This window comes from Sciurus vulgaris (genome assembly GCF_902686455.1).
Source record: "Sciurus vulgaris genome assembly, chromosome: 4".
NCBI lineage: Eukaryota > Metazoa > Chordata > Mammalia > Rodentia > Sciuridae > Sciurus > Sciurus vulgaris.
Window position 1 is genome coordinate 135,220,928 of NC_136464.1, and position 13,265 is coordinate 135,234,192.

A 13,265-nucleotide genomic window follows, 5' to 3' on the forward strand; every position below is an offset into this window, starting at 1 on the left:
TATTCACCATCCATGTGAATAGAACTAGTGATCTTTAGGATGAAATTCTTAATGTTCAAAGTTAGAGTAGACATCCTAGAATGTTCCATTATTTTTACTCACTTTTAATTGATACATATATATTTGAATTTTGCTGAATTTGGGGCTAGGAAAAATTCTTGAAATCTATATTCCAATATTCTTTTCTTTTCTCTAGCTGATAAGGGACAGACAGATATCATAGGTGGGAACATGAGGTTAAGGGAAAAATTCTATAAAATGGGCCCACCACATTGACTCCCACATGCTTTCTTTCGCAATAAGCAATTTACCTACAGTCCTTCCTGGCTTAAGTAGACAGGATATGTCACATTCCCCAGCAAACTACCTATTATGAGCAAGAGAACTGCAGGTCCCAAATAATATCAATAAGAAAAATCCAATTTACCTTGAAGGAAGACTTTTGTGACCCTTTTCACAAACCAGGTCCTGAAACTCAGGGAGATAATATTCCTCCTAACCATAAAATCCATAAGAATTTATAGTTAAGAATCCAATTAAGAATGAAAATCCAACCAGTTAGCATGGTCCAAAGTGATGGAGAGTTTTCATGGCTGTGGGGACTTGAAAGTTGATATCATTTTGCTGTCAGTCAAAATCAAGAGGTTGACCTGGGCAGGACTCTCTGGAAATTTTTCTCTGGGATCCTCAATAAAACTGGAATGCAGGAGATACATACTGTCCCTCTCCTCTCTGAGAGAATCCATTCTCTCCCTTGAGAGAGTCCCTTTTTTCCCTTTCTCTATCTCTTCAATAAACTCATGCTTGTTACTCTGAGAGACATGTCTTAACTTTTTCTGACTTGAATGCAAAAATCAGGATTTTAAGGGGGGGGGGGTCGTTACACTGCCTCAGTTTCTCAGAAAGCCTCACCTCCATAACATTGGTACATCTGACCACCTTGAATGTTTTATACCCACTTGATTTCTGCCATGTCTTTGTATTGTTTCCTAGAAATAAAACTCAGATTTTTGTAGAACTTTATCTGTCACTCAGTATTTATTTATATAAAACTTCCTTTTCATACTTCCTAAGATCTACTTGTCAAATCACAATGTCTTTAGATTTGACATAATAATATGATAAAAATTTTAAGTGATGCTAGTGCTCAATCGAAATAACTATATTTAATTGGTGTCATTGTACCTAAAATATTTTAAGTAGTCAAATTTTAACCTAGAATAGAATATTTCCATAACTAATAAAACTTTTTCAATTTGAACTATTAGTCTGCTTGATTTGTGTGTTGCCTTGTAACTATTGTATTAATTGTGATTGTCAAGTAGTAATATTGTATAAAACATATAGCAAATAATTTTTATGGAAATTACTCAAGAAATGTTAGCTTTCTCCATCTTCTTCCTTTTTCTACCTGAGTTTAAATACTCTGATTTTTATCAAATTCTAATGACAAATATGGACAAAGTTTTTTGAAATCTTAAAAAAATGAAATCTGTATACTCCGTTATTCCTTCGTATATGTAAGCATTATCATAACCACCATTGTTATTCTTTGAAAAGCATAGGTTCATTCAGTTCAAAATACTCTCAAGTGAGCAATAATTCTCATTTACCTTTCATAGAAGAAACAAATGTGGGATTAAATTACTTTGTAAAAGTCCTAGAAATTAGAGAATTCATAATATTTTTAGATACAAAGTGAGTGTTCGTTCTAATTAGTCAATAAGGTCAAATTTAAGATAGAAGGATAATTTAACTTATCTGATTCTTTAGATGCATAGTTAGCCTATAGATTCCCATATTTAGTCCACTCTCCCTCTTTATCTGTGAAAATGTTTCTCTCTTATCATCAATTATCAGAGTTGCAGAAATACAGTGTTGCATACATGAAAGCACACATGAATAGGAGAAAAAGAAAATCAAGGTTTTAGAATTTGCCCTTCCTAACTAGGTAGAAGACTTTCACAATTAATTTTAAACAATCTGATTCCTAGTTTTCTCATCCTTACAATGAATATCTTATATTATTTCTGAAGATCTATACTTAACAAATTATTGGATTCCACCAATTTCATATTAAATATATACTATAATGTAAATGTGGTTTGTTCCCAACAATACTCATATTGAGACTTGGTCCCCAGTCAAGTAATATGGGAGGTAGTGCCTGGAAGAGGTAACTAAGTGATCCAGAAAGATTAGTGCCTTTTTTTCCTCTGGGAATGTTTCTTATTCCCCAGATGAGATTGGTTACTACTAGAAGAGCAGGTTGTTATATAGCAAGTACAACTTTCAAACTCCCCGGGCTGACAGTCTTGTTTCCCCTCACTATGCTGTTGGAGGCCACTGCCCTATAGGGCCCACAGTGGTAGCTGGCCTCGCCCTAAGATGGTGCCAAGAATCCCAACTGCAAATAAAAACAACTTTAAGGAAGAACTTTCTATTGGCTGACTGATCTCTTCCGTGTCCGTGCTTAGCTCGTGATCAGTACATGTCCTCATTACCCACCATTAAGTGTCCACGAACCAAATGCCTGACCCGTTAGGTGATTGGCTGTTACATCCTATAAAGCTGCATACTTTCCGTGGCGAAGAGAGAGAGCTGCGCCGCTAGAAGAAGAAAAAGAGAGAGAGCTGCAAGGGGAGAAGAAGAAGAAGAAGACGGCAGCAGAGAGAGAAGAACCAGGCACTTGGCTCAGAGCTCTCCCATAAAAATAAAGACCTTAAAACTCCATCTGGAGCCGAGTCTTCATTGTATTCGCTGGATGAGACATATGTGACCTCTCTGGAAGGAGCCCCAGCTAAGTGATAACATCCACCAGGAGGAACTCATCAGAATGTGATGTCAGTGCCATGTTCTTAGACCTACAGAATTTTGAACTAAATAAACCTCTTTTCTTTAAAAAGTACTCAGCCTCATGTATAGCAAAACGGAAGAGACAAAGACAAACTTAATTCATGGAAGCTAATTTCTGAACTTAACAGAAATGTTTTATGCAGAATATCTTTTCTTTAGTTTCATCTATTTATGTTTTTTATTTTGTGACTTGCTGACAACTTTTACTTAATTCTTAGTGTGAACGTATAACTTCACTAAAGTCCATAGAACATGTGCTCAAATGGAACAATCTTACTGAGTTATCTAATAATGAGTTCTATATCAAGAGAACTATTATATTGATTAGCCCTCCTGTGTATAACATCAAGACATTCACATTAGTTGTGCATGGCACCAAGTATACTATCTGTAGTATAATCTAGAAGGAATCTGTTAGTAGGAATTAGTGGTTACTTGTTACCTTGACAACAACAGGTAATGCCTAACTGCTCAGCATGTGGCCCCACAGGTTCCTCTATAATTTTTCAGATATTAATGATGGTTTGCTTGTTAAGCTTACATTTCTAAAATATTGGTTCTTTTGTGAAATCAAATATTCTACTTATGCTCTATTATAGTATATGAGTTACATTTTTACTTTTCAGCAGTTTTGATTTCTCTCATATGTTAAAATCAACTATTCTGTATACAGAGAACATGATTTCTGAGAAGATATATTGTAATGGTTTGTTTTTAAGAGTATGTGTATACTCAAGCACTCATATATAGTATGTGTATGATTAATGATTATTTATTTCAATAACTGAGAGAATAGACTTAATATATGGTTAAAAATAAGCTTGTATTAAGTAAACATAATGCCGTAAAGACAAAACCAATTGTTAATTAACTTAATTGGGGTTTTATTATGATAGTTCTGTAACTTGTAATTGCAGACTTCGGACATTATAATACTTCACACATCTTAAACTTTAGTAGGTGCAGAAGAATCTAAAAACCAATGAGTAGAGGGATTAGTTGGTTAGAATTCTATGAAATAAATATCTGAATCAAAATGAATTTTAGAAAAACACCATGGATGAAGATTCAACCAAAGATATATGAGAAAGTTTGAATCTTTGAAATTTGTATTTTTCATTATGAACTATGGCATAAGATGGGAATTTCCTCCCATCTCTTGAGATTATATTTGAGATCTTATCTATAGGATAATTATCACTGAATGAATTAAACAGTTGTTGAAAAAAATGTATCTCGGGGCCACAATTAATTATGAGTGAATTAAAAGCATATTAACTTAAAGTTCATTTCTAAAGTCAAATGGTTTATACAGTACCATATTCATTATTACTGTTAAATATTTAGTTAATACAAGTTGACACTCATAATCCCTCATAACCATACCAAGTACCACTTAATCGGTTTCTCCAAGAAGCTTTTTTTCTTTATGTTTCTTTCAGGCTATGCTAGATAATGTTGTGGTGTCAAACAGACCAAATACATACTGGTTACCAAAAACAAATTATGTTTTCCTAATATTATATGTCCATCAGAGTTTACTCAATGACCCAGGCTGATAGTGATTCCATCTCCTCATGTGCTTTCATGGTCACTACCAAGGTCTGAGTGTGTCTCCCAAAGTTCATATCTTGGAAACTTAATCCTCAGTGCAGCAGCTTTGGAAGTGGACACTTTAAGAGGGTTAGGTCACAGGGGCTCTGCTCTCATGAATGAATTAATGACATTGTCATGGAAGAGGGCTCCTGATAAAAGGATGATCTTGGTTCAGTGTCATTCACTTCTCAGTATCAGTCTCTCTTCTTGCCTTGCATGCACATATTCTCTTGTACTTCTGCTATAAAATGATTCAACAGGAAGGCCTACTCCAAGATGCAAATTCTTTGATTGTGGTTTTTCCAACCCAAGCCTATTTTTTTTAATCAATTATTAAGCATAGGTATTCTATTATAATTGCACAAAACAGAATAGGAAAATTATAGAAATAAGGAAAATAGAGAGAACTATACTCAGCATCTCAAAACTTCTTCATGGAATTTGATGATGACTCAGTTTATGCAGAAAGCAAAGTCAGATAACTAAGAGTAAATCTGATGACAGAGATGAATAATACTCCCACAGGGAAGGACCTGAGAATTCATGAGCAAGCACTCATTCTACTACACTAAGAAAACATACAAGCTAATGGTGGTTATCTTTAATTCTCATCCATCCTCAATTTATATTTTTATTAAATCAACATTTATTAGTCTTCTCTGACTACTAACAATTTTAACTCTGAGTAGTAATATGGAAATCAAATTATTGCTAATTGAGGGGTTTCAAGATAGCGGACTAGAGGGTGACTGCATCTCCTGGCATTCCAGAACTCAGGATTCAAGAAAGGGAGGTATTGAGAGACTCAGAAAAACTCAGAGACGCTGGGTGAGTCGCTCCCACCAGGTGAAGCTCTGCCCAGGCAGCAGGCCGGGACAGTGGGCAGCTTCTTGGAGCAGGGCAGGGCGCTGAGAGGTTTTCCCCAGCAGCCCGGGTCCATTCTGCAGCAGGTCCATTCCACGGCCAGCTTCTCGGAGCAGACTCACCCAGTGAGACGCTTTCCGTGCACACCCAGTCCACAGTGGCGGCCCGTTCCGGTCAGCAAGCAGCTTCTCTGACCAGGGCAGGATGGTGAGAGGCTTTCCTGAACGGACCTGCTCCATCTGGCAGCAGGCCCAGCCCACAGCCAGCTTCTTGGAGCAGTTCCAACCAGTGAGAGGCTTTCTGCGCATAACAAGCCCCAACCCCAGTCTGGTCCTCAGACACCTTCTCCGACCAGGGCAGGGGACCTGAGGCTTTCCTGGGCAGCCTGACTCCTTCCAGTGGCAGGCCCATCCACAGCAGGCTTCTCAGAGTAGGCCCACCTAGTGAGAGGCTTTCTGAGCACACCCATCCCCCAATCCCACACCCAGCAGCAGGCCAGGGGCAGCTTTCTTCTGAAACACTGCATTATCAAGTTTCTCCAAGACTTCAGGCTACTGAAGTGATATGCTGGAAATCTATAGGGACAGTATAAGCCAATAAAGGAAATCTGCAAGCTCAGAGTCCCACTGATATCTGACCAATATGAGAAAATAAGGGAAGAAAATGTACCAAATTAACGTAGATGCTATATCATTGAAACCCAATGACAGTGTGGCAGAAGAAATGTCAGAAAAATAATTCAGAATGTACATAATTAAAACAATCAGAGAAGCAAATGAGGAGATGAGAGAGCAAATGCAGGCATTGAAGGATGAGATGAAAGAGCAAGTGCAGGCATTAAATGATCACACCAATCAACAGTTAAAAGAGCAAATACGGGAAGCAAAATATCATTTCAATAAAGAGTTAGAGATACTAAAAAAAAAACAAACAGAAATCCTTGAAATGAAGGAAACAATAAACCAAATTAAAAACTCCATAGAAAGCATAACCAATAGGATAGAACACCTGGAAGACAGAACCTCACACAATGAGGAAAAAATGTTTAATCTTGAAAACAAAGTTGACCAAACAGAGAAGATGGTAAGAAATCAAGAACAGAACCTATAAGAATTATGGGATATCGTGAAAAGGCCAAATCTGATAATTATTGGAATAGAGGAGGGCACAGAGAAACAAACCAAAGGAATGAACAATCTATTCAATGAAATAATATCAGAAAATTTCCCACATCTGAAGAATGAAATGGAAAATCAAGTACAAGAGGCTTATAGAACTCCAAATACACAAAATTATAACAGACCCACACCAAGGCACATTATTATGAAAATACCTAACATACAAAATAAAGAGAATTTTAAAGGCTGCAAGAGAAAAGAATCAAATTACATTTAGTGGGAAACCACTAAGGATATCAGCAGATTTTTCAATCTGGACTCTAAAGCTAGAAGGGCCTGGGACAACATATATCAAGCCCTGAAAGAAAATGGATGCCAACCAAGAATCCTATACCCAGCAAAACTTATCTTCAGATTTGATGATGAAATAAAATCCTTCCATTTGGTTTATTGCCTCCTTCATTTCAAGGATTTCCATTTGTTTTTTTTTTTTTTTTTTTTTGAGAATCTCTATCTCTTTGTTGAAATGATCTTTTGCTTCCTGCAGGTGCTTTTTCAGCTTATTGGTATTATCATTCATTGCCTGCATTTGCTCTCTTATCTCATCCTTTGCATTGTGAATCATCTTAATCATGCATAATCTGAAGTCCTTTTCTGACATTTCTTCTAACCTACTGTCATTGGATTCTATTACTATAGAATCTAGATTTGTTTGGATCATTTTCTTCCCTTATTTTTTCATGTTGTTCATGTATCTTCCCCTCTAGCACTGCAGATCTGGGGTATTGCAGATTTCCCCCTATAGGCTTATAGTGGCCCTATAGGTTTCCAAAACCCTTTCTTTAAGGGGAGATCAATATTAGCAGTGCCCAATTCAGACACTATGCAATCCTAGACCAAATAGCCCCTATGGGGACAATAACAAAATTGTCATAATAAACAAAATGAGTTCAAATATCATCTTCGGTAAAACAAACAGGTTTGCAATAAGGTCTGCAGTTTCTAATGGAGGACAAAGAAGATGCAGAGGGATGTAGAATGTGGCTGTTAATGGGATAAGAAAAGAATATACAGAAGTTCTACAAAATAGAAAGGTGAGAGTGTAATCAAAAGAAATCAGATGTTAGCATGATAAAAAGGGAGAAAGAGACTCTGAGGGAACAGGTAAACAAAAGGAAAAGATAGCAAGAAACGTAAAGAAATAAAAACAATTTTTTTTAAAAAAAGGAGAAAAAAGTAATCTACCGTATAACAATCATATACTAATGAAACCTCCCAGTGTTCAGTAGCCTGATGCATGAGAGGTACCTGACAATGAGCTTCAATCCTCCAGCAGGTGTCTCAGGATAGGATTTGCCCCACCCAAAGATCGGAGCTACGGCTTCCAGGATTATCCAAGATGGCCGCTCTGGCTTTGAAATGTGTTGGCAAATGGGGAGCTGCAGCTCAGGGGTGGACATGGTCAGCTGGAGGTCCTGGAGATGGGATGCAGTTGGTCTGGCAGGGGTCCTGGAGGTCTGGTGTGTTTGCTGTGATTGTGGGATCCTGGAGGCCGGGTGCAATCAGTCGATCTGGGGTCCCGGTGATAGGGCACAGTCAGATGGTCTGGGGATCCTGGCAGCAGGGAGCAGTCAGTCAATGTGAAGTCCCCAGAGCAAGGAGTGGTCGGTCTGGCTGAGGGATCCTGGAGATGGGGCTTAGTCAGTCTGGCCAGGGGTCCTATGGGGCCTGGAGCTTGTCTCAAAATGGTGGCAGCCACGTGTAATTAAACCTGCAGGTACTGTAACAGTGAACTTCCAGGCAGCAACAGGCAGCTGGTGCTCCACTGGCAGTTGGTGATCAGTTTGCTGACTGTTGTTGGACAATGGGGAGGTGAACCTCGAGCATTGGGTGATGGATAGGAATAAGGCAGGAGATGGACAGGTGAGAGGCAAGCAAATGGTGGAAGATAGATGCCAGACACTGAGCAATCTGCACTCTCAAATCCTTCCATGATAAACAAAAACTAAAAGGATTTACAAAAAGAAAGCCAGCATTACAGAACATTCTCATCAAAATATTCCATGAGGAAGAGATGAAAAACAATGATGTAAATCAGCAAATGAAGGAACTGGCCTAAAGGAATAGCCAAATAGAGGAGAAACCAAATCATGTCAAAAAAAAAAAAAAAAATGAGCCAAATGACTGGAAATACAAATGATATCTCAATAATAACCCTGAATGTTAATGGCCTGAACTCATCAATCCAAAGACATAGACTGGCAAATTGGATTAAAAAGAAAGATAGATGAAGAAAAAGCATTTGATAAAATAGAGCATCGCTTCATGGTCAAAACACTAGAAAAAATAAGGATAGTAGGAACATTCCTTAACATTGTAAAGGCCATCTATGCTAAGCCCATGGCCAATATCATTCTAAATGGTGAAAAACTGAAAGCATTCCATCTAAAAACTGTAACAAGGCAGGGATGCCATCTTTCACCACTTCTATTCAACATTGTCATTGAAATTCTAGCCAGAGCAATTAGACAGACCAAAGAACTTAAAGGGATATGAATAGGAAAAGAAGAACTCAAACTATCCATGTTTGCTGATGACATGATTATATATTTAGAGGAACCTGGAAATTCCACCAGAAAACTTTTAGAACTCATAAGTGAATTCATTAAAGTAGCATTTTTTACATAAGTGATGAATCCTCAGAAAGAGAAATTAGGAAAACTTCCCCATTCACAATAGCCTTGAAAAAAATAAAATACTTGGGAATCAATCTCACAAAAGAGGTGAAAGACCTCTACAATGAGAACTACAGAACACTAAAGAAAGCAATGAAAGAAAACCTTAGAAGATGGAAATATCTCCCATGTTCTTGGATAGGTAGAATTAATATTGTCAAAATGGCCATACTACCAAAAGTGCTATACAGATTCAATGCAATTCCAATTAAAATCCCAATGACGTACCTCACAGAAATAGAACAAGCAATTATGAAATTCATCTGGAAGAATAAGAGACCCAAAATAGCTAAAGCAATCCTTAGCAGGAAGAATAAGGCAGGGGTATCACAATACCAGAACTCCAATTATACTATAGAGCAATAGTAACAAAAGTGGCATGGTATTGTTACCAATAGACAGGTTGATCAGTGGTACAGAATAGAGGACACGGACACAAACCCAAATAAATAGAATTTTCTCATACTAGACAAAGGTGCCAAAAATATGCAATGGAGAAAAGATAGCCTCTTCAACAAATGGTGCTGGGAAAACTGGAAAACCACATGCAACAGAATGAAATTAACCCCTATCTCTCACCCTGCACAAAACTCAACTCAAAATGGATCAAGGACCTCGGAATCAGACCAGAGACCCTTTATCTTATAGAAGAAAAAGTAGGTCCAAATCTTCAACATGTCAGCCCAGAAGCAGACTTCCTTAACAGGACTCCAATAGCACAAGAAATAAAAGCAAGAATCAATAACTGGGATAGATTCAAACTAAAAAGCTTTCTCTCAGCAAAGGAAACTATCAGCAATGTGACGAGAGAGCCTACAGAGTGAGAGAAAATCTTTGCCACTCATACTTCAAATAGAGCACTAAACTCCAGAATCTATAAAGAACTCAAAAAACTCTACACCAAGAATACAAATAATCCAATCAACAGATGGGCTAAGGAATTGAACAGACACTTCACAGAAGAAGATGTACAAGAAATCAACAGATATATGAAAAAACGTTCAACTTCTCTAGTAATAAGAGAAATGCAAATCGAAACTACCCTAATATTGCATCTCACCCCAATTAGAATGGTGATGATCAAGAACACAGCAACAATAGGTGTTGGCAAGGACGTGGGGAAAAAAGTACACTCATACATTGCTGGTGGGATTGCAAATTAGTGCAGCCAATCTGAAAAGCAGTATGGAGATTCCTCAGAAAGCTCAGAATGGAACCACCATTTGATCCAGGTATCCCATTCCTTGGCCTATCCCCAAAGAACTTAAAAGCAGAATACTACAAAGATGCAGCCACATCAATGTCCATAGCTGCTGAATTCACAATAGCCAGATTGTGGAACCAACCTAGATGCCCTTCAATAGATGAATGGATAAAGAACTGTGGTATATTTATACAATGGAATATGACTCAGCTATAAAGAATAATAAAATTATGGTATTTGCAGGCAAATGGATGAAACTGGAGAATACCATGCTGAGGTAAGACAATCTCAAAACACCAAAGGAAGAATGATCTCACTGATAAGTGGATGATGACACATAATGGGGGGGGGCAAGAATGGAGGAAGGAGTGACTCTATAGAGGGAAAAGAGGGGTAGGAGGGGTGGGATGATAGGAGGAAAAAATAAAAATAACAAAATGAATCAAACAATATTACCCTATGTAAATTTATGATTACACAAATGGTATGCCTTTACTCTGTGTACAAACAGATAATCAACATGATCCCATTTGTTTACGATAAAAATAAACGAAAAAAATAAAATATTGCTAATTGTTTTTTGGGAAGGAAACAGAAATAAATAGGAATATGCAAAATAATTTGATCTTCTTAAATTAAGAGAGTTGTCTATTTCAGAAACTTAAATTCTTTAGGACATAAAAATATGGTATGAGAATAGTAAGGCTGCCTTTACCTTTTGAGAAAATAGGTGTGTTAGCTGAAATGTTATGTTACGTTTATCAATAAAAAAAAAAAAGAAACCTCAAATTATTTGGATCAATAAAAAAGTTATAGTGACTGATAAACAAAGAACTGTGTTCCAGGTTCAACTGCTCAATGAAGTGTCTAAGAAGCCTGTTTTCTGTATCTTCCATTCTGTTGTTTGGGTAGCCTGCTTCATTCTATGATTATTATCTCTGATTCTGAACAAATGCCTACAAAAATGTTCCACTACATTCTGATTACCTCAACAATCACCAAGGAAAAGGGGGATTATTTAACTCTAGAACTCCTCAGCATGTATATCTTAAAATTCTTCAGACAAATTTGGGTCACATGTCTCTTCTAGACCTAATAAATATGGCTGACAGAATTATAGTAAATAATTTGGAACTAAAGCAAAGAAAGAATTCCATTTTCTTAACCTTATAAGGCATATAGCAAAAGGTGAATCTCCAATGAAATTTCAATAGCAGAGATCCAAGATGGCGGACTAGAGGGAGGCTGCATTCCTTGTCGCTCCGTAATGCCGAATTCAAGCAGAGGATATCTGTTTCTCGGTGAGGCAGTTTTTGCTGCTTCTCAATCCCCTGGTGTTTACCCCATTTGTCTGCTGTGATGACCTGCAATCTGCCGGCATATCGATGGCATTTTTAAAGCAAAAGATCATTTCAAAAAGGAGATAGAGATTCTCAAAAAAAAAAAAAAAAAAAAAAGAAAAAACAGGAAATTCATAAAATGAAGGAGACAATAAACCAAATAAAAAACTCAATGGAAAGCATCACCAACAGACTAGACCACATAGAAGACAGAACCTCAGACAATGAAGACAAAATATTTAATCTGGAATATAAAGTGGCCCAAACAGAGAAAATGGTAAGAAATCATGAACAGAATCTCCAAGAACTTTGGGACATCATGAAAAGACCAAATTTAAGAATTATTGGGATTAAGGAAGGCACAGAGATACAAACCAAAGGAATGAACAACCTATTCAAAGAAATAATATCAGAAAATTTCCCAAACTTGAAGAATGAAATGGAAAATCAAATACAAGAGGCTTACAGAACACCAAATGCACAAAATCACAACAGATCCACACCAAGGCACATTATAATGAAAGTGCCTAACATTCAAAATAAAGATAGGATTTTGAAGGCCGCAAGAGAAAAGCATCAGATTACATATAGGGGGAGACCAATACGGATAGCAGCCGACTTCTCAACCCAGACTCTAAAAGCTAGAAGGGCCTGGACCAACATATTTCAAGCTCTGAAAGAACATGGTTGCAAACCAAGAATCCTATACCCAGCAAAGCTAACCTACAGATTTGAAGATGAAATAAAATCCTTCCATGATAAACAAAAGTTAAAAGAATTTACAAATAGAAAGCCTGCACTACAGAGTGTTCTCAACAAAATATTCCATGAGGAGGAAATGAAAAACAACAATGGTGGTCAGCAAAGGGAGGAACTACCTTAGAGAAAAACCACTAAAAAGAGAAACCAAGCCTACTTAAAAACCCAAAATAAGCCAAATGACTGGGAATACAAATCATTTCTCAATAATAACCATGAACATGAATGGGCTAAACTCCTCAATCAAAAGACATAGACTGGCAGAATGGATTAAAAAGAAACACCCAACAATATGCTGCCTGCAAGAGATTCATCTCATAGAAAAAGACATCCACAGACTAAAGGTGAAAGGATGAGTAAAAACCTACCATGCACATGGACTCAGTAAAAAAGCGGGGGTTTCCATCCTTATATCAGATAAAGTGGACTTCAAGCCAAAGTTAATCAGAAGGGATAAAGAAGGACATTTCATACTGCTTAAGGGAACCATAAATCAGGAAGACATAACGATAGTAAATATTTATGCCCCAAACAATGGTGCATCCCTGTACATCAAACAAATCCTTCTCAATTTCAACATACATAGACCACAACACAGTAATTCTGGGCGACTTTAATGCACCACTGTCACCACTAGATAGATCTTCCAAACAAAATCCAACCAAAGAAACCATAGAACTCAATAACACAATCAATAACCTAGAATTAATACACATATATAGAACATTCCATCCATCAACGAGTGGATTCACTTTCTTCTCAGCAGCACATGGAACCTTCTCGAAAATAGACC